We start from the raw sequence: 27573 nt of genomic DNA on the forward strand, positions 1-27573 counted from the left end.
TCTTCCACTCTCCTACTAGTTGACATGCTTCTTGTGTGTATGTGTGAGCTGTGATTGTTGTCTTAACCCTAGCCCTATTGCTTCTATGTGCCAACATAGGCAGATCAGTCTGATGCCTAACCCGATGTATGACATCCTACACCGAGTCATTGGCACCGGTTGGAGCTAGATGCTTTATTGGATGTATGTACTCCCCCTCCCTCCCACCTACTCCAGAGTAGTTAACGAGAGTCGTGAATGTGATTTATCTCCACATTATAGAGTACTTTGTACTTTTTTTTGCTTTTGTATCCATTTGATGTCCATTGAGGCATGATGATGATGTACACGGGTTTTGTCTTAGAGGCCGTTTTTTGGCCTTTAGAAGACATTAATAAAATCTTTCTTTCTTTCTTTCTTTCTTTCTTTCTATCTAGGAGACTAAGCCTAAAGCTTTGCGGAAAGCTTGAAACTTTTCTCTAGGCAATGCCTTTGTAAATAGATATGCAACATTGTCTTGTGTAGAGCAACAGATGAATGTAATCTCCCTTGCATATAGCCTCTCTTTGACAGTGATAGTGAACCTCTATGTGCTTAGTGCGGGCAAGGAAAACTGGATTTCTTGCCACATCCATAGCACTCTGATTGTTAGTGAGAATGGTGGTGGGTATCACAGAGAATTGCAAGAAACCTCCTCCGCCATACACAATCTACTGTCGCTGTGAAAGCTGCTTGTACTTAGCTTCACAAGTAGAGGTGACAACAGCGGGTTGCTTTTTGCTCAGCCAAGATACGCATGACTATCCAAGAAAAAAATACACTGGTGGATTGCCGTCATAGTCACCTGCCCAATCTTGAATCACTGTAAGCATATAATTTAAGCTGCTTCCCCTAGGGAAAAAAAATCCAAGATCTTGGGTGCCTTCAAGATAGGGGAATAGCTATCCTCTTCACTACTTGCCATATCTTGGTACTAGGAATATGTGCATGTACTTGCTGGCCTGCGAAACACCAAACTGTATGTCGGGCCTTGTGTTGCACAAATATAATATATAAGACAACCAATTGCTTGGCTTTGCATGCTCATGTCGTATGGCTCTCTTGCATCATGCATACTCATCTCGAGTCCTTGTTCAACTAGTGTAGAAATGGGCTTATAATCCTGGAACCCAAACTTTTGTTGGAGCTTCTTTATGTACTCGGATTGAAGCATAACAGTGCCTTCATCTGTTTGCATAAACTATTTGCCAAGATAATAGTGCAGTAGACCCAAGTTTGACATCTCAAATGATGCCCGTAATTCAGCATTGCATCCTCATTATTCCCAGGCAACAACATGTCATCCACATAAAGAATGAGCACAAGTAAAATCCCATGATGCTCTTTTACATAGAGTGTGCTTTCTGTTGGACTATTCTAGAAGCCCTTCTCATACCAAGCTCTGGGAGTTTGTTTGAGACCATAAAGTGCTTTCTTGAGCTTACACACTTTAGCCTTGTGGCTAGGTATCACAAAACCAATGGGCTGATTCACATAAACTTCTTCCTGCAAGTCCCCATTGAGAAAAGCTATCTTGATGTCCAACTGGTGCACTACAACAACACCTAATAGTGGACAACCTGGAAGTAGGTGCAAATGTCTCATCATAATCTATGCCTTTTTGTTGGGCATAGCCTTTGGCAACTAGTCTTGGTTTGTACCTGTCAATGGTACCATTAGACTTTCTCTTAACCTTGTACACCCACTTTGTACCAATTGGCCTCTTGCCTGGTGGCAAGTCCACAGATTCCATGTGCAATTTTTTCTGGATTGCATCAATCTCTTGTTGCATGGATTCTTTCCAGTGCTCATCTTCCTTAGCTTCCTCAAATGAAGCTGGCTCATCTATGGCACATAGACTACTCATGCAGGCCACATCGGCATTTTCTTTTACATTTCTAGAACTAGCCCGTGTCCTGCTATGCAAAGGAGCTGAGAGTTTTCTCTCTTGTAAAGTACGAACCAGCCAACGAGGCACTGTTCTAGCTTCCTCCGATACTGTCCGCTCTTCATGTACTACCTTCTCAATGTCATTGTCTACAATGGGCTGATTTTCAGCACCCATATGCTGTTCATTTGGCATTTCATGTGGTTGGTTTGCTCTTCCTTCTATGCCCAATGGTAGCAGTCCCTGAAACATATCTTGTGGGCCATTCTGAAAGGACCTTCTAAACTCCACAAGTGGCTGAGTTGAATTTTCAGCAAATACAACATCCCTACTTTCAAAGATCCTTTGACTGCACTGATTGTAGAGACGATATCCTTTGCTACCAGTGCTGTAGCCCACAAATTTTGATTGCCTTGTCATCCAATTTGCCTCTAATCTGTGGAGGCACATGAGCATATGCAAGGCAACCGAAAGTCCTAAGTAGTCAATGTTGGGCTTTCTGTCATACTAGGCCTCGTATGGAGTGATAGTCGTCAATGCTTTTCTAAATTATTGGGCACATGTTCAAAACATGTGTAGCACACATAATAGCCTCCATCCAGAATTTATGAGGGAGAGTCTTGTCCTTTACCATGCGTTTGGCCATCTCCATCAATGACATGATTTCCTTTCTACCACACCATTTTGTTGTGGTGTGTATGGCATAGTACACTCACGCTTTATGCCCTTTTCTGCCAAAAATGCCTTAAATGCATTTGACATATATCCCCCCCTCGATGTGAGCGGAGGGTTTGCACTTTGCAACCCATCTCATTTTCAGCTTTGGCAACATAATGCTGAAAACACATAAAGCCCTCAGATTTTTCCTTTAAAGGGTAAACCCATGCATATATGGAGTAGTCATCAATGAACGTTCCAAAGTATAGATGTTTCCCAAGTGATGATATCCTTATGGGACCCCACACATCATTGTGTTTGAGCTGTAATTTGGGACGGCCCTTACTGATCCATCCTTGGGGAAGGCATTTTTGTGCATCTTCCCCAAGATGCATCCTTCACATACATGTGGAGGTGGTAGCTCTATATGTGGCATATTTTGCACTGTTTGATACCTTTATAGTAGCATCAAGCTTCCAAAATTTACATGTCCAAATGTTGCATGTCATAATTCTGCCTCTTGCATGGCAGAACTAGAAGTAGTGGCTAAGCATGCATCCTGTCCTCTCTTCTCATATGAGTCCAAATGATACAAGCCTTTGTACAATGTGCCAGAAGTGACTATAACATAGTCCTTTTCTCTATCCCGCACTCTCCATCTAAGTTCACAACATATCGTCTTGTAGCAAAAGTGGAGAATGACAACAAACTCGAGGCACATACAATACATCTGTAATGCATAGATCAGAACCATCTATAGTTGTGAGCATAATTTCACCAATGCCTCGGACTGGATAGGAAGAATTTCTTGCCATTTGGGGTAGCCCTTAGTAAAATGAACAATTCCCTCTTAGAGGTAATGTGACAAGAGGGCCCACTGTTTAAGTACCAAATGACGTGCTTCTCATTTACATTGAGAGACAACTGCTCCTAGGAGGCATCATAGCTATATACCAAGAAAGCTCAATCATCCTGCAAAGAATTGGCCTTGTCATCAGTCTTTGCTGCAGGTGTACTGGAAGAGTCTGCTGCTAAACCTGATTCCGTCTTCTTCTTGTTACCTTGTCTCTTCCTACACTCACTGATGTAGTGCCTTGACTTCTTGCAGTAGTCACACTTTCCCTTCTTCTTGGGCTGATCTGCATCACTTTTATTACCCATGTTTGATGGCTGTCGAGAATCAGCTTTGGACTGATAATAACCACCCTTGGCCTTGCCTTTATCATTGGCAAAAAACGCTTGATCATTGCCACATATGATGGAAGACTTATTCTTCTGTGCTTTTCCTCTTGTAAAAGAAAACCAACCAACTCCTCAATCATAAGGGGTTGAGGGTTATCCCTCATGGACAAAGTGAGAGAAGTGTGGAAGTTGAGGTAGGATGCTGGGAGTGAGTGTAGTGTCTTGGAGACTTGACTCCCTTTCAGCAATGACTTCATCAATGTTAAGCAGTTGCTTTCGAAGATGGATCTTCATAAGATCGTAAGATGATCAGCCATGCTATACCCTTTGTTCATTTGCAAGTTTTCAATCTCTTTCTTCAAATAGGCAAACCTTGGGCTCATTTTTGGCTTGGTACATAGTCTCCAATACATCCCATGCACGCTGTGAGGTTTTACATGAACGGATGTGAGGAATAATGGATCTCTTTATTAGCTTGAGCATCACGTGCATCGTGCGTGCGTTGCTCTTGAGTGGCAACTGTAGGTGTTGGTGCCTGTTAAGTATTCCTGCTAGGAGTTGCAGGTGCAATGTCTGCAGGTCTAGGCTCGTCACCATTGGCTCTTGGCCATCAGCAAGTTCTTGACCATAAAAACTCCACCAGGAGTAGTTGGTGCCATCCAACTTATCCTCATGTGAGAGTGCACCAAATGCATCACTGCTTTGTGTGTCATTGATACAAATGCACAAACTACAAAGAGGCTCAAAAATAATCTGTATACAGCCAAAAATGCATTGCTGTGCACTATCAAGCCCTAAATGCACAAACCGCCAGTAAATTGCAGTCACTTGTGCTTTAGTTGCTTGTACTTGTTGTAATGAACTGAAGAAAAGAATTGCAATTAGTCGGTACCGAGTAGTGTGTAATTGACCAATGTTGGAAGGAAATGGAAGCCCCAAATCAGAAAAACCCCAAATTTTTGTTATAGAAATCCAATTTGTGTACTGCAAGGCACCTTTAGCAGGTACAAATGTTGATTCAGCTGTACAGCAGGCTGGTACAGCAGTCAGGTACAGTCTGGCAGCAAGTACGATGGTACAGAATGATGACGTGGCATTGTATGGACTGTATGAACATGTCAGATTCAGTTCAGAGTTGTACGAACAGAAGCAGGGCAGCGAGGTGACCACACATAGAGGTAGAGGATGACACACTACATGGTTAGCTGCCTGGCCTACTATGAGAGAATGGGGTGATACAATATGAGGATCAGAGATGCTTGGGCATGTACTTGTTGGAGATCAGATGATACATGGATGTAGTATTGAGGCAACACGTTGAGAGACATGCCCAACCTCGACAGGACACCTCTTAGATAGCCAGCATAGATTTCTTTGCGGTACAAGCAATCCACATCGGAGTCCACTACCCATACCAGTGCCTCTGCTTCGACATCGTAGCCCACCACCCTAGAGGAGTGCTCAGTGAGTGCCCGATCTATCTTCCTGCAAACTAGACACCCTTGATCCAGAGCACCACAACCTTGCATCCGACAGAGGCAGATCGAGGAGATTCTCTGCCGATGTGACATGCTCCCATCGCAGAGGCTCGACATTCTCTCTGCCATTAGATAAGTTCTTGCTGAGGCGGGTATTGGCATAGCTGATCATGATATATCTCACTCTACATACGGTATCCAACTGATTACATGAACATACACTAGTGTTATAGATGGTTTCTTCTTTTAGTTTTCCATGGTACCATTGTATCACTTCTGGTCTCATAGACCCTTGGGGTCTTCCTTAACGTTAATATTACTTTCTTTCTTTCTCTCACTAGGTCCACGATAGCCTACGCGGATACGTGATCCTCTGTTCCCACGTATACGGGGTTTTACTAGTGAGTGCACGATTTGTTTTGAGAGTGAGACGCCCCCGGGGCTCCAGATGAGCGGCTGTCTGGCCCGCTCCCGCTCCTCATCACAAGTGGGAGGTCTCTGAGAAAGCCCGGTCTAAGCAACTCCCAAGCTCGCAGGATGCTCAAGGCAAATCTGTCCTCCCATCCTCTACTGAGGCCTGTCCTCCTCATCTCTATGAAGATCCACCGTATCTCTGGTGCCCAAGTGCCCCTTGTTGGGGGAGCACTAGCCTGCAGCCGCTGAAAAAGAAGCTGCTTCCAAGGCTCAGCGCCTGGAAGCAGCCCCCGAACAATAAGCTTCCCCAACAAGGCTCTACTCTGATCAGCTGGATCTATAATGCCGAAGCCCCCCTGGGCCCGTGGAAGAGTAATAACTGCCCAAGCAACCTTTGCTGGGGCCGGCTGACCATCTCGCCCTGACCAAAGAAAGTTCCTGATCAGCCTCTGTACTTGGCTGATGCAAGAGCTCGAGAAAATCCAGCAAGACGTGATATACCACATAGTCGCTAAAAGCACTTGATTTGTCACCACCACCCTCCCAGCCAAGGAAAGCCGAGCTGTACTCCAATATAGAAGCTTCTTCCGAATGCTCAGAAGAAGCGGGGCGATCTGCTTCGTAGGTGACAAATCAAGTCCAATCTGGCATCCTAGATACCGCACTGCTGTGCCAGGAGGTATCCATCTAAAACCCGGGTCGGGGCTCCATGCCGGAGCGGGAGCGCTACTGATCCATCTTGCGCCAATTGATCAATGCCCCCGAAGGCCACACCAAAAACCTGTAGAGACTGCTCTGTCCTCTGTAGATTGGTCTCCTTGCCATGCAAAAACAATCCCGTGTCATCAGCAAACTGAGAATCAAGTCCTCACCCCCGGACTGGAAGCTGGAGTCCTCTCAAGCCAACCTCCTCTGCTGTCAGATACATGCTCATAGCCTCTGCAAAGAAACGAAAAAGGAACGGAGTGAGAGGGCATCCCTTGACGGACTGATCTGGTCAGCTCAAAACTCGGCCCCCGTCCTCCTGCCCATCAACACCTGGCTACGAGCTGTGGAATATAGAACTGCCACTCCTCGAATCCAGTCTGGCTCAAAACCCACGCGAAGCATAGTGCCCTCCAGAAAACCCCAATCGACTCTATCGTATGCCTTCTCAAAATCGAGAAGCATAACGACCAAGTCCTTGCCGAGAAACCTAGCTCGGGCTGTCGCCTCCCAGAAGGTGAAGATGTTGTCAAGGATACTGCGCTCCTTGACAAAGCCTGTCTGGGTAGCATGAATCAAATCCCCAAGGAAGGGTTGGATCCTCAAACTCAAGGCCTTGGCTAGGACCTTGTAAACAGTATTGAGGATCGTAATAGGTCTCCACTGCCGAATATCATCTGACACTCCCTCCCCCTTGGGGATAAGAAAGATCAAGCCCTCTGAAAAACTCTGTGGCATCACCCCAGTGTCCAAAACATGCTGAAAACCCTTGTGGAGGCCTGGCCCCAAAAGGTCTTAATAGCGCATAAAAAAGGCAGGCGTCAAACCGTCCTCCCCAGGGCAACTATAAAGCGGGAGACCCTCAAAGCCTCAACAAGCTCATCCTCTGAAAGGGGCACACCCAAAGCTGTGCGCATATGATCTGTGACCCTCCTCTGCTTATGGGTCCACACAGTCTGTCTGCAAGCATCACGTGCCTCCGTGTGGCTGGCTCCGCTGAAAGCAAGTCTCTGTAGAACTTAGTGGCAATAGCTCTAAGCTCCTCGGGCTCAGTGGCTAACGATCCGTCCCGCCTCCTAAGGTGGTGTACTCCTGCTCGAGCATTTCGGGGTCCGGTGATCTCAAAAAACTCCCCAGTCACTCTATCACCAAGCTGAGTCCACTGAGAGGCCTGGCGATGATAGTAAAACTCGTGTCTCTGCTCCTCTGCCTCTCGAACTTCCTGACGTGCCTGGCTTAGCTGGGACGCCACCCACTCACATGTGGGCTGCTGCTCCTGAAGGCGCTGGAGCGAAGCAAGGCTACGTCTCAAGCGACGCTCCCGCTCTCGTGTCTCTCCTAGCCGTGTCAAGGCTGTAGCGTGCAAAAAAAGAGCTGAGCTCGATGAGCCCTTGGGCACACTGGCCTGTTGCATCCAGGTCAGAGCTCTGGCTATCCTGCCATATCCTCTCAATGTCCTCAAAAAGACTGGGGTCTGTAAGTATCCTCTTTGGGATCCTCAACTGTAAGCTGGTCTCCCGTGTCCTCTCCTCAAGAGTCAAAATAACTGGCGCATGGTCTGAGAAAGAGGTGCCAGCAAGAATGCCAACGGAGCCACCACGCTTCCCGACCCTGTCGCCCACATAGAAGCGATCAATCCGTGATAAATTAGTCCCTCCCTGCCTGGCGATCCGACCGAGAAAAACTAAGACTGTCCTGAGAATGGGAGAAAGCCTCATGCTGCCATGCATCAGCGATCCGCAGTGTCATACAAAATCGCTCCCAAGGTGCAAGCTTCGTGCCGTGCACAGTAACATGACTGCCTCCCACCCTATTGGCCGGGTCCTCAAGCATGTTGAAGTCTCCCCCAACACACCAATGTGCGGCCTCAGGCAATGCATCTGTAGTAACAAGGGTCCACAACTCTGCTCTGGCACTAGCATGATTGGGCGCATAGACATTGAGCACACCAATGTGCTCATCGTGCATCCTCAATGGCCTGCCGCCATGCATCCGCAATGACCATACATACTCCTCCCTGCCCTCCCAAGGGGCCAAAACCTGCAGACCAAAAATTGTCCCATCTACCAGGCATCACTCAACCATATCCCCGAAACCTACTCTCACTCAAATGGTGCTCCTGCATCATAAAAATATCAATACTGCCCCCAACCAGGCATCTCTGAAGCTCCTGCCTCAAGCAACCACGATAACGTACATAGTGTGCGCCGCCAAGGCCCTGTACATTCCATGAGATGATCCTCATGGATGACCTGATGAGGTGGAGGCTGTCTCAGCCATACGACGGGCCTTCGCAAGCGGCTTGGATGGAGAGTAATCCCCATCTGAGCAACTACGAATCTGCCCACCCGATGTGCTGCAAGAGTCTCGAACCAGGCGCCAATTGGCTGTGTCCCATAGCGGCTGCCTCCCGCCCGGAGAAAGAATCCTCATGTATGCATACATAGCCAGGGTCTCGCGCAAGGTCTGCCACTATGCGAACCACCAAGTGTCAATTCCTGGAGGCATCCGCACTCCCGGTATCAAAGAAATGTGCCAACTCCCAGAGTCGGCCTACCATGTCTGTAATCTCCAAATCGCTCACATGGTGAGAAAACTCAAGTGCCTGTGTCTGCAAAATACTAATAGCAAGATCCAGAGTCCACTCTCGGTCGCTAGTGCCGCAAAGAGGGAAGGAGAAGGCCACCGCTGAATCAAGTGCCTCCTCCCCTCGGGCCGGAAGTATCACCACATAAACTCTGATAGGTGCTGGCTCATGGGGGCCCTCTGCTCCAAATAGGCGTGTAAAGGAGTAGTCGAAAGCCTCCGAGCGCTGTCTAGTGTCGAGACTACTCAGCCGACTGCGGATAGAGGATATCCGTGAAGCACGAATCGGCTCTCCTCTGCGGTACACGAGCAAGGTTGGTGCTCAGTGCCCGCTGGACTGCAGGTGAGCGCCAGGGCACTGCCAGTGCCTCCCGGGGAGCTGAGGCGAGCGGAGGGGAGGAGGGGGGGGAGAAGGGGGTGGGGAAGGAGACGCTGAAAATGCGGGAGCGGGAACGGGAGGAGGCGAGGGTGGAAGTGAGGCATGACGAGGGGACGGGGGAGGGGGGGTGGAGGTGAAGGGGGGGGGGGCGTTGGCATCTCCTGATCCTCAGTCTGCGCTGGGGTCTCCTCCTGGAGGGGAGCAAAGCTGTTCCTTACTGGAACCCAATGATGCTGAGGCTGTGTCTGCTGTTGCGTCTGTCTCGGGGCATGCTACTGTGGCTGTCTCCCTCTACGGCGCCCCTGTCCAGGCTGCCAATCAGAGGTCTCTGTGGGCTGAGCAGGTGTCCCGGAGGTTGCCTGCCGAGCCGCCTCTGTGTGGACGGGCCATCGGAGGTCTGCTGCTGTGTTGAAGGTCGGGGTCTCCGGCGAGGGCAGGCTTTGGCCAGGTGCCTGCATATAAAACACTGGTTGGGGAGCCCCGAAAACTCCACTCTCTGATCGATCCATCCCCCCCCCCCCATCCTAGGTAACTGAATGACCTTTGGAAGGGAGGAGATGTCAGGAACCAAAACTTTGACCGAAGGCAGGCCCGCTGCTCTAGCCACCACTGAAGTTGCTGTGGGACCAGTGTCAAGCACCGAGCCCACCAATGATCCTATCCTGGAGAGGAGCGGAAGGTACTCGCGGCGAAGTCCAGGAAAGCAAACTGTGACATGGAATAGGCGCTCTCCGTGTTTGGCCGTTGCTGGGTCGAAACCATGCTGCCAATGTCTGAAGAAGGCCCGAGCGCCCCGGACTCATGGCTAGGACTTGGGCCACGCTTTGGGCTGTCTCAAACTCAATCTGGTAATGGCCGCAGCCTAGTAACTGAACGTCCAGGATCTTACCCACATCTGCAAGAAGGTGGGCCTGGAGAAGATTCCGGATCTCCCCTCTGCTGGGGCAGGTGCCCACCACTATACTGTAGACGGTGGAATGTGCCTGGAGGCGTTCCACCTCTGTGGTGAGGCTCGCTTCCTCTTCTGGCGAAAGAGAAAGCGTGATGGGGGTATCCTCAGGGGCGGACAAGGGGGCTGCGAAAGAGTCCCTCTGAGGTGGGGCAGGAGGGGCCTCCATCAGAGTCTGAAGCTGAGTCGAGGGCGAAGCGGGACGGGGGGAAGCGCGGAGCGGGGAGGGAAAGACCGAATGCGAGGGGGGGAGGGGGGGATGACAGAGGGAGGGGGGGGGGGCGGGAAGGGCGCGAGGGGGGGGGGAGGGCGGGCGCGGAGGGGGGGGCAGGAGCAAGCGGGCAGGCGGGCGCAGGGGGGGGGGGGGGGGGGGGAGGGGGGGGGGGGACGCGAGAGGGGGGCCAGGCGGGCAGGGCGGGACGCGGACGGGGGCGAAAGGGGGGGGCAGACGGGTGCAAAAGGGGTGCGGGCACGGCCCGGGGGGGGGGGGGGGACGACGGCGTAAGCAGGCTGGACGAAGGCGCTAGCAGGGGGGGAGGCGAGAGCTTCAGCGAGTGCGAAATGTTTTAGAGGCCTCCACTCTAGTGTGCAAGATTGTTGGTAGCCACAATTTCTTCCATGTACACGGGGTTTTATTTGTGAGCGTGCGTGATTCATTTTGAGAGAGACACCCCAAATCTTAGAGGCTTCATCCCTCCGCCTGACAAAACTAGGATCTCGTTTAAGGCCTTGGCAAGTTCCCATCACATAGGGGTGATTCTATGGCTACTTTGCATTCTATTTTGGAAGAGGATGGTATCATTGGATGTCCGCACATTGTCACCATGTAACATCACATGGATACCTAAGCTTACATAGCTAGTTTTGTGCAGTTTTTTTTCTTTTGCATGGTTCATATTTTTATCATGGATACATCGTAATACCCTTTTGCTCTCATAGACCCTGTGAGTCTTTTGAAAATGCTCATACTCTCTTTCCCTCTCCATCAACTGTATTGGCCCGACATGATCAACAGCATGACCAGCCAGTACCACAACGGCCTACACTGACATGCTATACTCTGGCCCCATGTACACAAGGTGTCAGTAGTGATCTTGCACGATCCCTTATGAGAGCCAAATGCCCCATTTCTCAGAGGCCTTATCTCTCCACCTGCCGGAAGCTGTAGATCTAGGATATCCTTTGACGATATTGTGAGCTTGCATCAGAGAGCATCCCCTGTACCCACCCTGCTGCATACACCTTGGCCATTGTATGGCCAATCACGAGTCCAATTATTATTTGGATCCATGGGAGCAATGGCGTTCGTGGTCCCAGAGGTCACCCCGGGAAGAAGGGGACTAGAATCTGAGATTTCGGGCTTGGATATAGAGTTTTAGAACTGGGAGGAGTCAGAGAGACTAATCCACACTTGGTCACATCTTTATCCTATTGGCCATCATAGAGGAGATGAGAGCACGAAAACAACATGTATATTGTTGCTTTGTGGATTTGTGCAAAGCCTTTGACTCGATGGCTTGATCCCGCTTGTTGGGATGACTCCAAGAGCTTCAGACATGATATGAGGCATGTTGAGGTAGTGGCTGGCAGAGTACGGGTACTAGGGGGGCTGTTTTGGGGATATCTGCAGCACTGTTGGGGTCAAACAAAAGTCTTCACTTTCTCTCACTATTTGGTTCGTATATTGATGAGATCTCACTCTTTGTGGATAGAGAATTGGGGGTGCAGGTTCACGATTTGCTGAGCACATTCTATTATATGCATATGACATTGTTCTGATCTCAGTCTGTGTAAAGGGATCGTAGAGACATTTGGATGCTCTGTGGAGGTTTTGTGATGAGAGAGATATCACGGTCAAATCTCATGAAACTTCAACACATCATATGGGGTTACATCTAGCCTATCTTTCTCATAGAGGGGGGCCGAGGTGGAGATTGCTTCATCTGATGTGTACCTTGGGGTTACTTTTTATAGGTCCCATCTTTTTCACGAGACCAATTACGAATGCACATTTGGTGAGAGGATATGCATCCTACAATGTTTGCAGATTCATTTCGAAGAACCCCGTACCAAATTTTGGTTACTTGATACCTTGGTGTGTCCAGCAGTGAATCGTGATGTATGGGGCTCCCTTCTGAGAACTGGATCTCAGGGAGGCAACCTGGAAGTGCATATAGAGACTCCACCCTTCTGGGAACTGGATCTCAGGGAGGCAAAGTGGAAGTGCATAGAGAGACTCCAGGCGATGATGCTGTTGTGTATGATCAGGAGTAAGCCATCTATGCCACATGAAATTGTGCTATTTGGAGCCGCCCCTTTGGTCATTGATGCGGTCTTTCACACCATTACTTCTATTTAAAATGTGTGCACACTTCATAATGAGTGCCTCCTGAGATAGGCCCTTGAGTTGTTGATACAGTTGCATTTGGATGGACATTGCAGATCATGGTACTTTCAGGCGGTTGACTGGTTTTATGAGCATTGACCACATATGGCAGCCTTCCTTCCTTGGAATACAGCCTATATTTTGCATTTTTGGATCTCTCACGACAAGGGATCCATTGTCTCTCTCGGTTTGACTTCCTAGGGCTTCAAACAAGCTGGACATGGGTGTCCCCACGAGTGTTCACCATGAAACCTCAGTTTTACAACATTTTTTGAGATTTTCTGAGGATTGGTTCATGGAGAGCCTTGGGTAACTTACTGAGGCACGTGTCTCATGCCATGTGGATATTTATTGGCTAGCTGAGGGTATCTTCTCATTGCCTTGGGTTTGAGTCTGACAAAGATGAGGGCATCCCATGAGATGCATGTATGTAAAGTATGCGCCTCTACTGAGCTGGAGGACGAGGAGCACCATTTGTTCAGTGCACACGTCTCATGCCATGTGGATAGCGATTGGCTAGCTGAGGGTATCTTCTCATTGCCTTAGGTTTGAATCTGGCAAAGCTGAGGGCATCCCATGAAATACATGTACTTTGCACCACTAGTGAGGTGGAGGACAAGGAGCACTATGCCCACCCTCCTGTGAGATCCGAGGGAGATTCCTTTGTTTCTTTCGGGTGCTGAGGGATGAACAGAGCCAGCAAGGTGCTTCTATTTCAGATTTCTTTGGGTCACAGCCACCGACTATAGTGGCCTGATAGGAGGAACATCATGACCATCCAGGTCACAATGGCCTACATGAACATGTGATCTTTTGGTTTCACGTACACGAGTGGCACTAGTTAGTGTGCGCAATCACTTCTAAGATGCAGACACCCCATATCTCAAAAGATCCTATCACATAGGGGAGATACTGTTGTTGCTTGTTGCTTTGCATTCTATTATGGAGGAGGATAGTATCACTGTATCATAGTTGTTACGAGGTGCACCTCTGACAGTTTGAGGCGTACGAGGTGTTCGACTGCATGATCGAGGCGTCCACCCAATATATATATATTTTGCTGGTTTGAGTCTCTTGATGGGGGCTTTAAGGGCCCAAGGAAGCCCTCTCACACGCTCTCCTATGTCATTACAGAGGACATGCCACAGGGTGAGGAGACAGGAGCCTCGCCATACACTTGTCTGTCAGAGGAGATTATGCATTATTCTACACTAGGGGAAGTATTTCTTACGGGCGACTTCAATGCTCACACACAGAGCAGACAGTGTGAGGTGTATGACTATGATGACATGGGGATCCTCCACCCTGTGGATCCAGAGGAGATAGGGGCTAGTCGGGCATCAGAGGACACTGGACCAGACAGAGGACATTATGGGGACCACTTACTAGAGTTGGGAGCCAGGCATCGTCTCGTTATTTATAACGGGATGCTACGGTGGCCGGGATCAGGAGGGCTGACATGCTTCCCACATGGGGGTCATACGCGGACCGGAGGCACGGTGGTAGACTACATTATGGGGTCTTTGGAGGCATCACAGCTTGTCACCTCATTCTCCATTCCACCTCGTCCTATTGGGGCAGATCATACATACTTGGCATTTTCACTAGCCGGATCACCAGTATCACCAGCCCCCCACATACCGACGCCACACACTACCATCTACTTCACACATGACATGGCAGACATATACACTGGCAGAGTAGAGGATGGGCTCCTACTCATGGATCCCCTGGCACCTATGGATACCATTACAGCCCAGCTGGCATCACTCCTACACACGGCTGCATTACAGAGCTTCCCACATCGTGTACACTCAGGAGAGCCTGCGAGACCTGGGACTATGCCCCAGAACAGATGGTATGATGATGAGTGCAGAGCCCTATACTCACGGCTTCGCATACAGAGAGCCTTGGGAGCCATCACAGAGCAAGAGTTGAGGAGAGAGATGAGGAGACTTACTCGCCGCAAAAGGCGGGCCTTCGCAGAGATACAGGAGCTAGAGATCTTTCATTTCTTCATGAGTAGAGATAGCCCTGTCTCATGGCGGCACTTCAGAGAGCCCCGGACCCCGACACCTATTGCAGACCCAGACCCACAGACATGGCACACGGGCCTATACCATGCCCCACAGCAGCCACCTATACCTCAGCCACAGGAGCCCCGACCTACCACAGCTAGCTTCTTTACCCACTCAATGGTACAGGAAGCTATCCGCCGCCTACAGCATGGACGGGCCGTTGACCATATGGGCCTGCAGGGTGAGCATCTCATATATGCAGTAAATTCTTTAGCTCCTTTTCTTGCACACCTGTTTAACAGGGCACTAGCAGAGGGTTTGCCTGCGGAGTGGACGATGCACACCATTGTGCCAATTCACAAAACAGGGGATATGCTCGATCCGAGCAACTACAGGACGGTTATGGTTGGCCACGTGCTGGCCAAACTCTATGGTGCAGTGCTGGAGCAAGAGCTTAGTTTATATGCTGAGCGAGTAGGTTTACGCTCATCAGAGCAGGTAGCCTTCAGGAGAGCTTTCTCTACCACTGACCATGTATTCACTTTGAGATGTATGATTGATCAGGCCAGAGTGAGGAAGAGAAAGCTCTATTGCTGCTTTGTGGATTTCCGCAAGGCATTTGACACAGTACCACGAGAGAGGCTCTTTCAGCGCCTGCAGTCTCTTGGCATACCAGCAGATATGACATGGGGCATCTATGCATTATATGAGCAGGTTTTTGGGCGAGTCAGATGTCCAGGAGGTATGTCCGAGACTATTGCTAGCACCATTGGTGTGAAACAAGGATGCCCACTTTCCCCCACGCTATTTGGGTTATACATTGATGAGGTGGCTGACTTCATTACACGGGGAGGCGGAGATGGAGTTGATTTAGCAGGTACCTCAGTACATATTATGCTCTATGCTGATGATATTGTATTAGTGTCTGAGTCTGCAGGTGGTCTACAGCAGCATCTACATGCACTCGAGGATTTCTGCACACAGAGGGGTCTTACTGTGAACCTTGGGAAAACCAAGGTTATGGTCTTTCATACATCGAGACAGGGCAGGAGTCAGCTGACATTCACTCTCGCAGGATGCCAGGTGGAGGTGGTGACATCATACGTGTACCTAGGGGTTACCTTCTCTGCAGCAGCCACACGCTTCACCATGGGTTCAGCAGCCAGAGCTAGATTGACACGGGGATATGCGGCATTGGCTATGCTAGAGAGACAGTGCCACTAGGCGCATTTTCAGGAGCCCCGGACGAAGGGGTGGCTATTTGACACATTAGTCACACCGGCATTGATGTATGGAGCAGCGGTATGGCGCCAGGCCTTGGTACCCATTGGTGGACACAGATAGAGAGACCACAGGCCTTCATGATGGCACCCATGATACGCAGCGAACCGTCAGTACCTCATGACATTATTCGAGGAGAGTTTGCTGCGCCTCCTATGATGGTAGAGGCCATATTTCAGACTATATGCCTGCTAGACAGATTCAGAGAGATGCCACAGGAGAGATTGTCATACAGAGCTTTTGAGGCATCTAGACAGCTGGCTGAGGCAGGAGACAGAGGATCATGGTATGCACAGGTTACACATTGGTTCTCACAGCATGGCCTAGACATGGATCATCTACCACCATTCCAGTATGACAGGGATGCACCACATATCCGTCTCTCTCATAGTGAGAGGAACAGAGTATTGAGATAGGATCTATGGCAGCTCTATACACGAGAGACATGGATATCGCCTACACAGCCTCTTCCACCGAAGATGCTATACTACAGAGATCACTTCATGAGTATCACTGATGATGGATTTATAGAGAGGCCTAGATACATGGAGGGCTTTTTACCACATGGCTCCCGAGTGGCTATTGGTCAGCTCAGAGTTTCATCACACCGATTGGAGATTGAGACTGGCAGAGCAGCACGGATCCCTCGAGAGGAGAGGGTATGCAGATTGTGCAGAGAGGAGGTGGAGAGTGAGGAGCATTATGTATGCAGATGCAGAGCATATATAGCCATCAGAGAGAGATATTCCATTTTATTCAGAGAGTCACATTCCCTACGCCAGATCTTTGAGGCAGCAGACCAGCGTGGGCCTTAAAGTTCTTTTCTCTCTCTCAAGGTAACAGATAAATTGTCTCATTCAGTTGGACTTGCTCGGGCTCCACACTAGCTGGACATGGGTATATCCCTACGAGCGCTCACCATGAAATCTTAGTTGTAGAGTGTCTTTTTTGAGATGGGTTCATTGAGGGTCCACGGTACTTATGGATGCACATTTGCATGCCATGGAGATAGTTTTTGGCCAGTTGAGGGTATCTTCTCAACACCTCAGGGTTGAGTGTGGTAGAGATGAGGGCATCCCACAAGATGCATGTAAATGTAGCGAATGCTACAGTGGCGAGATGGAGGACGAGGAGCACGATTTGTTTAGTTCCCACTGTACTATGAGATCCAAGAGAAATTTCATTCTCTTCCGTGATAGATTCGGCCTTCTCTCATGGGTCATGCAATATGAGGACCAGAGAGGTTTAGACATGTACTTACGAGAGCTTCGTCTTCATAGAGAGGTCATAATGAGGTACCACTCTGAGAGACAGCCAGTGGGCTGCCTCCCAGACCTCCATCACATTTTTCATTGGGTCATAGCCACCATAGAGGCCCATGTGACTGGAGCAGCAAGAAGATCAGTAAGGTCCATGATGGCGCACACGGACGCGTGGTCCTCTGGCCCCACATACATGGGCTGTCACACTGGTGAACGAGCACATTCCCTTTTGAGAACTAGGTGCCTCTTATCTCAGAGGCATCATCCCTCCATTGTGGAGTTATAGATCCATGGTATCCTTCGACGACATGGTCACAACAGGGAGATGCTAATGCTGGAGGAGGACATATCACTCTATGATCACATATTCTCATCATGTACAACGATACTCTGTAACTTGGTTGAACACAATGCTAATCAATACACCTAAAATACACCAAGATTTAATGGACAACATGCTCAATACAAGAAGTAATTTGTTGAATTGACAAGAGACACACAATGAGCTGGAACGGCCGGCCCCTCCCTCAAATAAAGTATATTGATCTTGGGAGAATCAATTACATAGTGGCATGGGCAATTCTGACGAGATTTCCACACCAATGCATGTGAATACAATATCGCAAAGGATGTGGTTGTCGGTGTAGACTTGCATCTCACACTACCCTCTCAAGTGTCTATGTTCCTTGCCATCTGCTCTCTATTGTTCCACGAACACATGGAAGCAACAATCTGCAAGAGAGCACGTAGGACAAGAGAACACTACACAGGGTATGTGATCTTCCAGTCTGGTTCCTCCCTCTTGCTACTTGCTTCCATATTTAAGCATAAAAGCTTACCAATTGCAAAGTAGAGTCGATGACGGTGGAAGTCTTCGTGATGGAAGTGCTTGGAGTGATGAAATCTTCAATTTGTCGCAATCCTTTGTGAATTTTTTTTTTTCAAGAGGATGAAGGGAATCCTGGGAAAGCTTCCCCTATGGTTTAACTTGAGAAAGGAAGGCTGAAATTAGGGTTTTCAGCAAAAGACCAGAAATTACAGCAAAAATAAGAGCTGTTTTGTTGAATTTCAGTCATTGGGAGTGTGTCATGGAAACACTCTTGGAATCTTAGAAGACACCGTGGCAAGCTTGGATATGGAGTTGGGAAAGAGAAAGTGCAGAAAATACTGCCGAAGAGGTCTGATGAAGGAGGCACCTACTTCTAGAGAGAGAGAGGGAAGAGAGAGATGGTGAATTGTCTACTCTAGGTGTCAGGTAGGTGCTTTGTGGTGCAAGCTAGAACGGACACATGGTTGGTTGCTCCCTTTGTACAAAGGGGATAAGGTCTTGGTGGTGGACATTGGGTTTTGTCCACCTCGGGACATCACTGTGTGCGAACTATGCGAACATAGGGCTGATCATCATTTACAAGTGAGTTTTGGTCGCCCAAAACTTACTGAAGTGTGTATACACTCACTTATAAATTAGTGCTAATTCCTAAGGCTAGGTTTCCTTAGGCCAGGTTTATGACCAATACTTACCACCTGTCACATGCCACATAACCATGTCAACAGACAATTTCACACGCACGGTTCACGGGTTGACGTCCCCTTTCCCGGAACTACACATTGGTCAAGCAAGCATGAAAATAACATGCAATTTCAATTGCAAGCAAGCACATAAAGATGCTATGCAATGCAACATTGGTATGGACAATCCCCATTCATGAGACTATACCAAAATAGATGTGCTCCAGGCAAGTACAGGAGGTACCAGGCCCAATGGAACACTAATCCACTAGGCATTTCCAGGCATGTACACAGAGGCATAGGTTCCAACGGAAAGCCAATTCCACAATATCACATGAGAGGCATCAATCCATGGCATATACAACTGCCATGGATGCTAGTCCAATGTACATACATGATGAGAAAGCACGGGTGGACCAATTGGGTGGCCAAATGGTGACATACTTTAGCTTATATAGCTAGTTTTGTATAGCTTTGGTTTTTCTTTTCCATGGGTGACACTGCATCTTGGATACATTGTACGACCCTTTTAGTCTAATGATCCTCTTGGTCCTTTGAAGATGTTAATATATGTTTCTTTCTTTCTCTTTCAAGAAAATGCGAGCATCGGCCAATTGATGTGGTGTAAGACCAACTTTAATAGGGAGAAATGGAGGCAAACAAATGTAGATTGTTGGGAATTATATATCATATCCATCATGGAGAAATCTCTATAAGGCTCAATGACTTAGATGATTACTGAAACTGTGGGCATAGAGAAGCTAGGCATTGATAAAGGATGTCATGTTGGTAAGGATACCATGAAAGAATGCCATGTTAAAAGGCCACCCAATCTCGCCAAAAAAGGAAAAGAGGATGTTCAATACATGAGCACAATACTTGATAGAAGAAAATGTTTATTTTGGAAAGCACGCATCTACAACTCTGCAGCTTTGATATGATGGGTAGATTCAAACCTTGTACTCGTTTTTGAGAAGCAAAGGATGCTACAGCAGGGCTGAAGCCCAGAAGGCATTTATTCGTGGTATCCTTACCAACATGCAAAGATCAATGCCTAGCTTCTCTATGCCATAGTCCCAATAATCACGTTACCATGATTATTATAGTTACTTCACTTGCGTATCTGACTTCTGTTATGATTTATAAAATTATGTGCATTTATACTTGAAAGACTTGTTTTATTTTAAATGTTGCATTATTTTAAACCTATATTTTCTTTCTGTAACAAAACTGCTATCTTAAGCCCGAAATGGGCTTGGCATTTTCTTCTAGCCTAATCTTGATCTGATCACGTTCTATCTCAAGGTTTGATGTGTTTTGTTCGTGCGACAATCCTTGATCTTGATACATTGCTAACGTGTACATGACGAGCTACATTATGGTTGAGTCTGCCTTGTATCTCCGGAGGTTTGACAGAAACTCAGTACAAAGGGCTTTGTGTGAATATATGCTCTTATGTGTGTGTGAGAGCATATCTTGGTACAGTGTTCCACACCCACTATTGGGCACTGATGACGTTAGTGGGGATGTTGTAGTATCTAGTCCATACTATGCATAATGGAGTGGATAGTTGTATAGTCTTGTGGGTTGACTACCATGAGTATATAACGTGCACATTCCTAAAAGGTGAATTTGGGCATGTTCCTGGATTCATCTAGGTATATACAACATTCACCATGCCATAGCTGTTAACAAACCATAGGGCACATGAATTCTGTCAAAACGATACCCTGCTAACATGTACAAAACTAGCGACAACATTGCTAAAGTGTACATGACTAGCTACAACATTCACAATGCCATAGCTGTTAACAAACCATAGGGAACATGAATCCTGTGAAAACTATCCCCTGTAAGGAGTTCTCTTCATACATTGACCGCTTTCTTTTTGAGGGTTTTTTATTGTTATAGTGTTCCTGTGTGTGGTCTGGCAAGTATCCAAGTCCTTACCCTGGGAGGCGGAACCGACAATAGGTAGAAAAATGACTGGCAGCTCTGTTTTGTAACATTTTTTCGGGCAAAAATAGCTTGTTTTTTGAGCATTTCACTTTTCACGTCTTGAGTGGAGGCATAACATTGCATGTGTAGCTCTTCAATCCCTTTTTTATGTTTATTTCTGACAATAGGTAGAAAAATGAATGGTAGCTCTGTTTTGTAACAAATTGTTGGCCAAAAACAGCTTGCATTTTAAGAATTTCTCTTATCATGTCTTTAAGTGGAAGCATAACATTGCATTTGTAGCCCTTCAACAATCCTCCGTGAGAGATTTTTCTTGAGGCTGGCCCTTGGTTCTTGTTGAAGCTTATTAATTTCATATTTTTCTCCATTGCATCTTCTGGCTCTTGGGTCTTGGTTGTAGTTTACTTAATTTTCTGTACAGCTGATTGAAGTGTTGAGTAGGCATGAAGTCTTAGGAGACAGTTATAGTAGAGAAGTCATGTTTTTAGTCAAGGGTGGCTCCTAGCTGTGTGTGAAGTGATTGTTTATTATACTGAATAACTATGAGTTTACATTCTGAGCAGTGAGCTGGGGCATGTCATTGTCGTCTTAGCTGGGTTTTGAATCTTTGGTGCTGGGGAACCTTGAAGGCGCTTCTCGGCACCAGTTTCTTGGTATGTTGAGACGTTGCAACCTTACTAGCTTTGAGAGCATCTATAGAATCACAACTCTTATCAGGGAAATGTGCTGTCCTTGAGTTTCTTCACAGCTGAGTAGTCTAGTTTATGTTCTTGACAATGTGTATGAAACATTGGAGCTTTAGAGTTGGGTTAACTGGCATTGATGTAAGGTCTTATATAATTAAGAAAAGGTTAATTGCTGTTGATTAACATCCGGGAAGTCATAATGACATCACCAATTTGGCAGCGTAAGGTGAAGTGTTCGGGCAAGCCTGGTATCAGGCATGTCATTATAGCTTCCTTGTGATCGGCAAATTCTTCAGAGGAATCTTTGGCCAAGGAAACAGGAAAGCCCAGTATCAGCTCGCTTCTTGACAGAGCAATCAAACCATGAGTTCAAGAGGAGAAAGCACAAATACGTTGTTTTGTGACGGGATCACGTTTGCAAAACCTGTCCTTATTGGATACTCTAAAAAATTAAGTTTTCTGTTGGTAAAATTAGACCCCCCCCCCCCCTCTGGAGGTTTACACCCTTGAACAAGTTGAGTTTACGTAAAAAGGGAGGGAACCGTTGTAGGATTAGTTTTGTGGACAGCTTTCTGCTTTCTCAAATTGTCAATTAACTACAAAGACCTAGTCTTGGGCCTTGTAGAAGTTAGGCTGCAGAATCCCACAAGCATTAAGATAAAACCACTGGCTTGATGATTCAGTGGAGAGGTAAGAGACATTGTTCCTTGATTGTTGATGCAAGAAGCGTCTTGCTAGGAGCACATCAAGTAAGGCAATATCGCAAGGCAGGTGCATAGAACGTGATTCAAGTAATTACAAGACATTGACTTCGTGCATTGCTTAAACCCTGACATCCTATACCAAACAAGATCACAATCAAAGTGGCTGGCTAGATCCTCTCATGGGGTGATTTCGATCGTGATCTCCTTGGGGTGCTTGCAACTGGAGATGCCTGGTCATGAATGCAAATCCATTCACTTATACAGGCTTGGAGTAGCCCAGCTATTTCAAGTAATGAAGGCAGCTTAGTTACGTCCTTTAGGCACATGACACGGACACTCTTGAAGCTCAAGGGGACTGGTCCTTTAGCCCCTGTTACGCGAGTTGGCCTTGGTGAAGTTATTGTCGGGATTGTATTGTGGCACCACGAGTCTCCTTTTCTGAGATCTTGACACTGGCATCTGAAAACTGCGAACATCTGAGTCTGGTCCTTAGTTCTAACACTAGTTCCTGCTTTTCATCTGCCCATTGGAGATTCTGCAGCGATTTGGGGTTCCAACAGAGCGTGGTATGCGTCCACCTTTGGAGTGCACACAAAGCTGACATCGCAATAAGATCCTCAGGTTAGTGTGGTCCCACATATCCTTGTGCAACTCATGTATCAAGTCACCTTATGTTGTTACAAAGTGTCAATCTGCAATAACTCTTGTTTCTGGTATTACTTGTGCAGGGAATTCTTCTTGTCCTTGCATTTTGTAAAGCTAGGGTATATCTTGGTAATTTGTAAATTCTTAAGCTTTTTGTATCATGTCATCACAATTTGTTAAAAGAAAGTGTAGTTCGATACACTGCACAACTAATTTTTGGTCTTATATACTTTGTAGGATACATTGTAACATATTTTATGTACACATGTGCAATATTACATGCCATAATGTTTTCATAGTTGCCCTTCACTCAGGGCTTCTATCAAAGTTCTAGGAACTGGGCGACACGCTTTGTGGTACCCTAATTGTGCAATGTTTATTTCAAACGTTTCTTTTTCTTTTACCTTTGAGGCTTCTGTTTTTATTTTCTTGTTTTGTTCTTTAGTTGCAAGGATAAAATCTCTCCCTTGTTACTCTTCTACCAGTTCATTTCATTTTTGTACTATCTAGGATGAGATATATGATGGAAACATTGTAACACTTCGGTCTCATAGGCCAATCTGGCCTTTAATATTTCCTTCTTCTTCTTCTTCTTCTCTCTCTCTCTCTCTCTCTCTCTCTCTCTCTCTCATATCATAGGAGGCGTAGCAAACTCTGCTCGGATAATGTCATGAGGTACTGACGGTTTGCTGCGTATCATGCGTGCCATCATGAGGGCCTGTGGTCTCTCTCTGTGTGTCCACCAATGGGTAGCAAGGCTTGGTGCCCATACCGCTGCTCCATACATCGGTGCCGGTGTGACTAATGTGTCAAATAGCCACCCCTTCGTCCGGGGCTCCTGAAAATGCGCCTGGTGGCACTGTCTCTCTAGCATAGCCAATGCTGCATATCCCCGTGTCAATCTAGCTCTGGCTGCTGAACCCATGGTGAAGCGTGTGGCTGCTGCAGAGAAGGTAACCCCTAGGTACACGTATGATGTCACCACCTCCACCTGGCGTCCTGCGAGAGTGAATGTCAGCTGACTCTTGCCCTGTCTCGATGTATGAAAGACCATAACCTTGGTTTTCCCAAGGTTCACAGTCAGAGCCCTCTGTGTGCAGAAATCATCGAGTGCATGTAGATGCTGCTGTAGACCTCCTGGAGACTCAGACACTAATACAATATCATCAGCATAAAGCATAATATGTACCGAGGTACCTGCTAAATCAATTCCATCTCTGCCTCCTCGTGTAATGAAGTCAGCCACCTCATCAATGTATAACCCAAATAGCGTGGGGGAAAGTGGGCATCCTTGCTTCACACCAATGGTGCTAGCAATAGTCTTGGACATACCTCCTGGACATCTGACTCGCCCAAAAGCCTGCTCATATAATGCATAGATGCCCCATGTTATATCTGCTGGTATGCCAAGAGATTGCAGGCGCTAAAAGAGCCTCTCTCGTGGTACTGTGTCAAATGCCTTGCGAAAATCCACAAAGCAGCAATAGAGCTTTCTCTTCCTCACTTTGACCTGATCAATTATACATCTCAAAGTGAATACATGGTCAGTGGTAGAGAAAGCTCTCCTGAAGCTTGCCTGCCCTGATAAGCGTAAACCTGCTCGCTCAATATATAAGCTAAGCTCTTGCTCCAACACTGCACCATAGAGTTTGGCCAACACGTGGCCAACCATAACCGTCCTGTAGTTGCTCGAATCGAGCATATCCCTTGTTTTGTGAATCGGCACAATGGTGTGCATCGTCCACTCCGCACGCAAATCCTCTGCTAGTGCCCTGTTGAACAGATGTGTAAGAAAAGGAGCCTAAGAATCTACTGCATATATGCGATGCTCACCCTACAGGCTCATATGGTCGGTGGCCCGTCCATGCTGTAGGCGGCGGATGACTACCTTTACCATCGAGTGGGTAAAGAAGCTAGCTGTGGTAGGTCGAGGCTCCTGTTGGCTGCTGTGGGGCGTGGTATAGGCCCTCTGCATATGTGTGCCATGTCTGTGGGTCTGCAATAGGTGTCGGTGTCCGGGGCTCTCTGAAGTGCCGCCATGACACAGGGCTATCTCTACTCATGAAGAAATGAAAGATCTGTAGCTCCTGTATCTCTGCGAAGGCCTGCCTTTTGCGGCAAGTAAGTCTCCTCATCTCTCTCCTCGACTCCTGCTCTGTGATGGCTCCCAAGGCTCTCTGTATGCGGAGCCGTGAGTATAGGGCTCTGCACTCGTCATCATACCATCTGTTCTGGGGCATAGTCCCAGATCTCGCAGGCTCTCCTAAGTGGACACGATGTGGGAAGCTCTGTAATGCAGCCGTGTGTAGGAGTGATGCTAGCTGGGTTGTAATGGTATCCATAGGTGCCAGGGGATCCTTGAGTAGGAGCCCATCCTCTACTCTGCCAGTGTATATGTCTGCCATGTCATGTGTGAAGTAGATGGTAGTGTGTGGCGTCGGTATGTGGGGGGCTCGTGATACTGTAGATCCGGCTAGTGAAAATGCCAAGTATGTATGATCTGCCCCAATAGGACGAGGTGGAATGGTGAATGAGGTGACAGGCTGTGATGCCTCCAAAGACCCCATAATGTAGTCTACCACCGTGCCTCCGGTCCGTGTATGACCCCCATGTGGGAAGCAGAGCTTTTGAGGCATCTAGATAGCTGGCTAAGGCAGGAGACAGAGGATCATGGTATGCACAGGTCACACATTGGTTCTCACAGCATGGCCTAGACATGGATCATCTACCACCATTCCAGTATGACAAGGATGCACCACATATCCGTCTCTCTCATAGTGAGAGGAACAGAGTATTGAGATAGGACCTATGGCAACTCTATACACGAGAGACATGGATATCGCCTACACAGCCTCTTCCACCAAAGATGCTATACTACAGAGATCACTTCATGAGTATCACTGTTGATGGATTTATAGAGAGGCCTAGATACATGGAGGGCTTTTTACCACACGGCTCCCGAGTGGCTATTGGTCAGCATAGAGTTTCATCCCGGTGTGTTGTAGCTGCACCTTCAGGCTTCTCTTCTGTGCTGTTGGCAACCCTCCGGACTCCGTCTTGGATGCTCAGGAGTTTGATTTCTGTCTGCCAGGCTGGAGAACTTCTCAAATGTTAGGTAGGTCCATAGCTATGGATAGTGAGGCTCAGAGAGACATTGCACTGAGGAGTGGTTGAGCCAACCTTGAGAGAAGCTGTGAGAACTATAGGTGGTAGAGGAAGCACTTTGCAGACCTAAGAGGAGACCGGTTGCAGAGCGAGGAAGGGAAGCAAGTGATTGGAAGCAGGCGCTCGGAAGTCACTGATCAGAAGTTCGTCTCATCAATCGGTGATTGAAGGAGGCGATCGGAGGGATGTCATCAATCGGCAATTGGAGGGATCGAGTGGAGGAGGCATCAATTGGAGAGTCGACAAAGGAGCCATTAGAATGAGCGACTGGAGGACAGCGATCGCAAGTCACCGATCGGAACTGACTCGTCGTCATTGACCATGTCACCGCCCGGCACGGAATATCAGCGGTGGAACAATTGTAGGTGAATTTTTTGAAACAATGAAGCCTTTGCCACGTAAGCCACAAGTGTGGCAGAGTTCAATCGACGGAGGTGGTCGAGAAGGGGAGGAGCGTTGGTGGAGGTGTGAGTGCGACATTCACACCGTCGATATATGGTGGAGCAGTGGGTGGAACTAGGCTAAGGTAGGGCGGCAGTAGTGGGCGGTGCTGCTACGGTGGAGGGAGCAACCGCAACATACATGCGGAGCTGGAGCTGGCAAGACCACACAGAAGTGTAGAGCTTTCCAAACTTTAATGAATGTGTATAAGCTTTGAAGCTATACTCTTTGAATAAAAGGTACTATTATAAGCTCAATGCAATAATAGCTTTAAACAACTCCCTTAAGCAGAGCTTTACCTTCATGTTGCAAGAAGTTTTTCTCTTAATATTTGGAATAAATGATACACTATAAAGAGATATGAAACAAGTGATATGGATAGCAAGCCCCCCCTTCACTTGATTATGAATAAATTTGATTTGTGAACTTTATGGCCTTTGTAACCTTGGTTCAAAGCCTTTCCTTGTGGTGGGAAGAGATTTATCTGTGGATTGATGGTTTCTATAACTGTAAACCCTTTTCCTTGATGCAGCAGGCAAACCCTTTACTTGGTACCCTTTGCTTATAAAATTCAATCTTTACAAACAAGTGCATTGGCGGCGGCTCCTTTCTAAGGTTCAACACAATGTCGTGTTCCTCGATTACGAGGGGAATTTCTCTATCCTTTTGAACATTCTAGTTGTGTCTATTTTTTTCAAAGTTTTTTTTATATTAGAATACAAATTAGTCACAGTCAGTGAGATTCCACCAATGAATCTTTATGTTTCTATAAACGTTTTCCTACTTTTCTATGATCCTACCTCGGTGATGCAACTTCAAGGATTCTATCTTGGCGATTTCACATTTGTGATCATCCGATTCTACTTTTTTGGAATTTGTAGTCCACTTTTTTTGTGATCGATGGATTCTACTTTTTGGGGTCGTTCGACTCCACTCTCTATGGTCCACCGTAATCGATTGATTCTACTTTTTAGGATCATTTGACTCCACTTTCTGTGATCGTTTGTTCTATCTTTTGGGATCGTCCGATTCTACCTTCTTGAATCGTTTGATTCAACTTCATCGAATCGTGTGATTCAGTTTTCTTGGATCATCCGATTTTATTACTAAATTTTAGCAATTTGCAAAGTCTTTATAGTAGAATCTGTTGGACTTCACTTCAAGCTTTCTTCTTACATCTATCCTTCTCGATTCCCCCAGCAACTCACATATGGCCAAAAACTCTGCAAATGATTTGTTTGGTATTCTTTACTAAGAGGAT

The 27573-nt window shown here is 47.3% G+C and overlaps 1 long non-coding RNA gene across 1 annotated transcript in view; it reads left to right on the forward strand.

The window, feature by feature from the left end:
• The window catches only part of LOC147614608 (uncharacterized), a 30577-nt gene extending 7468 nt beyond the window's left edge, over window positions 1-23109 (forward strand). Inside the window, exons 3-4 of the long non-coding RNA XR_015262929.1 lie at window positions 21235-22682; window positions 22790-23109. This is a non-coding gene — a long non-coding RNA (uncharacterized LOC147614608). The remainder of the gene's footprint in view (window positions 1-21234; window positions 22683-22789) is intronic.
• Window positions 23110-27573: the final 4464 nt, after the last annotated feature.

The sequence above is a fragment of the Cibotium barometz genome, chromosome 41 (assembly GCF_041138505.1).
Source record: "Cibotium barometz isolate CiBa-2024 chromosome 41, ASM4113850v1, whole genome shotgun sequence".
Lineage (NCBI taxonomy): Eukaryota > Viridiplantae > Streptophyta > Polypodiopsida > Cyatheales > Cibotiaceae > Cibotium > Cibotium barometz.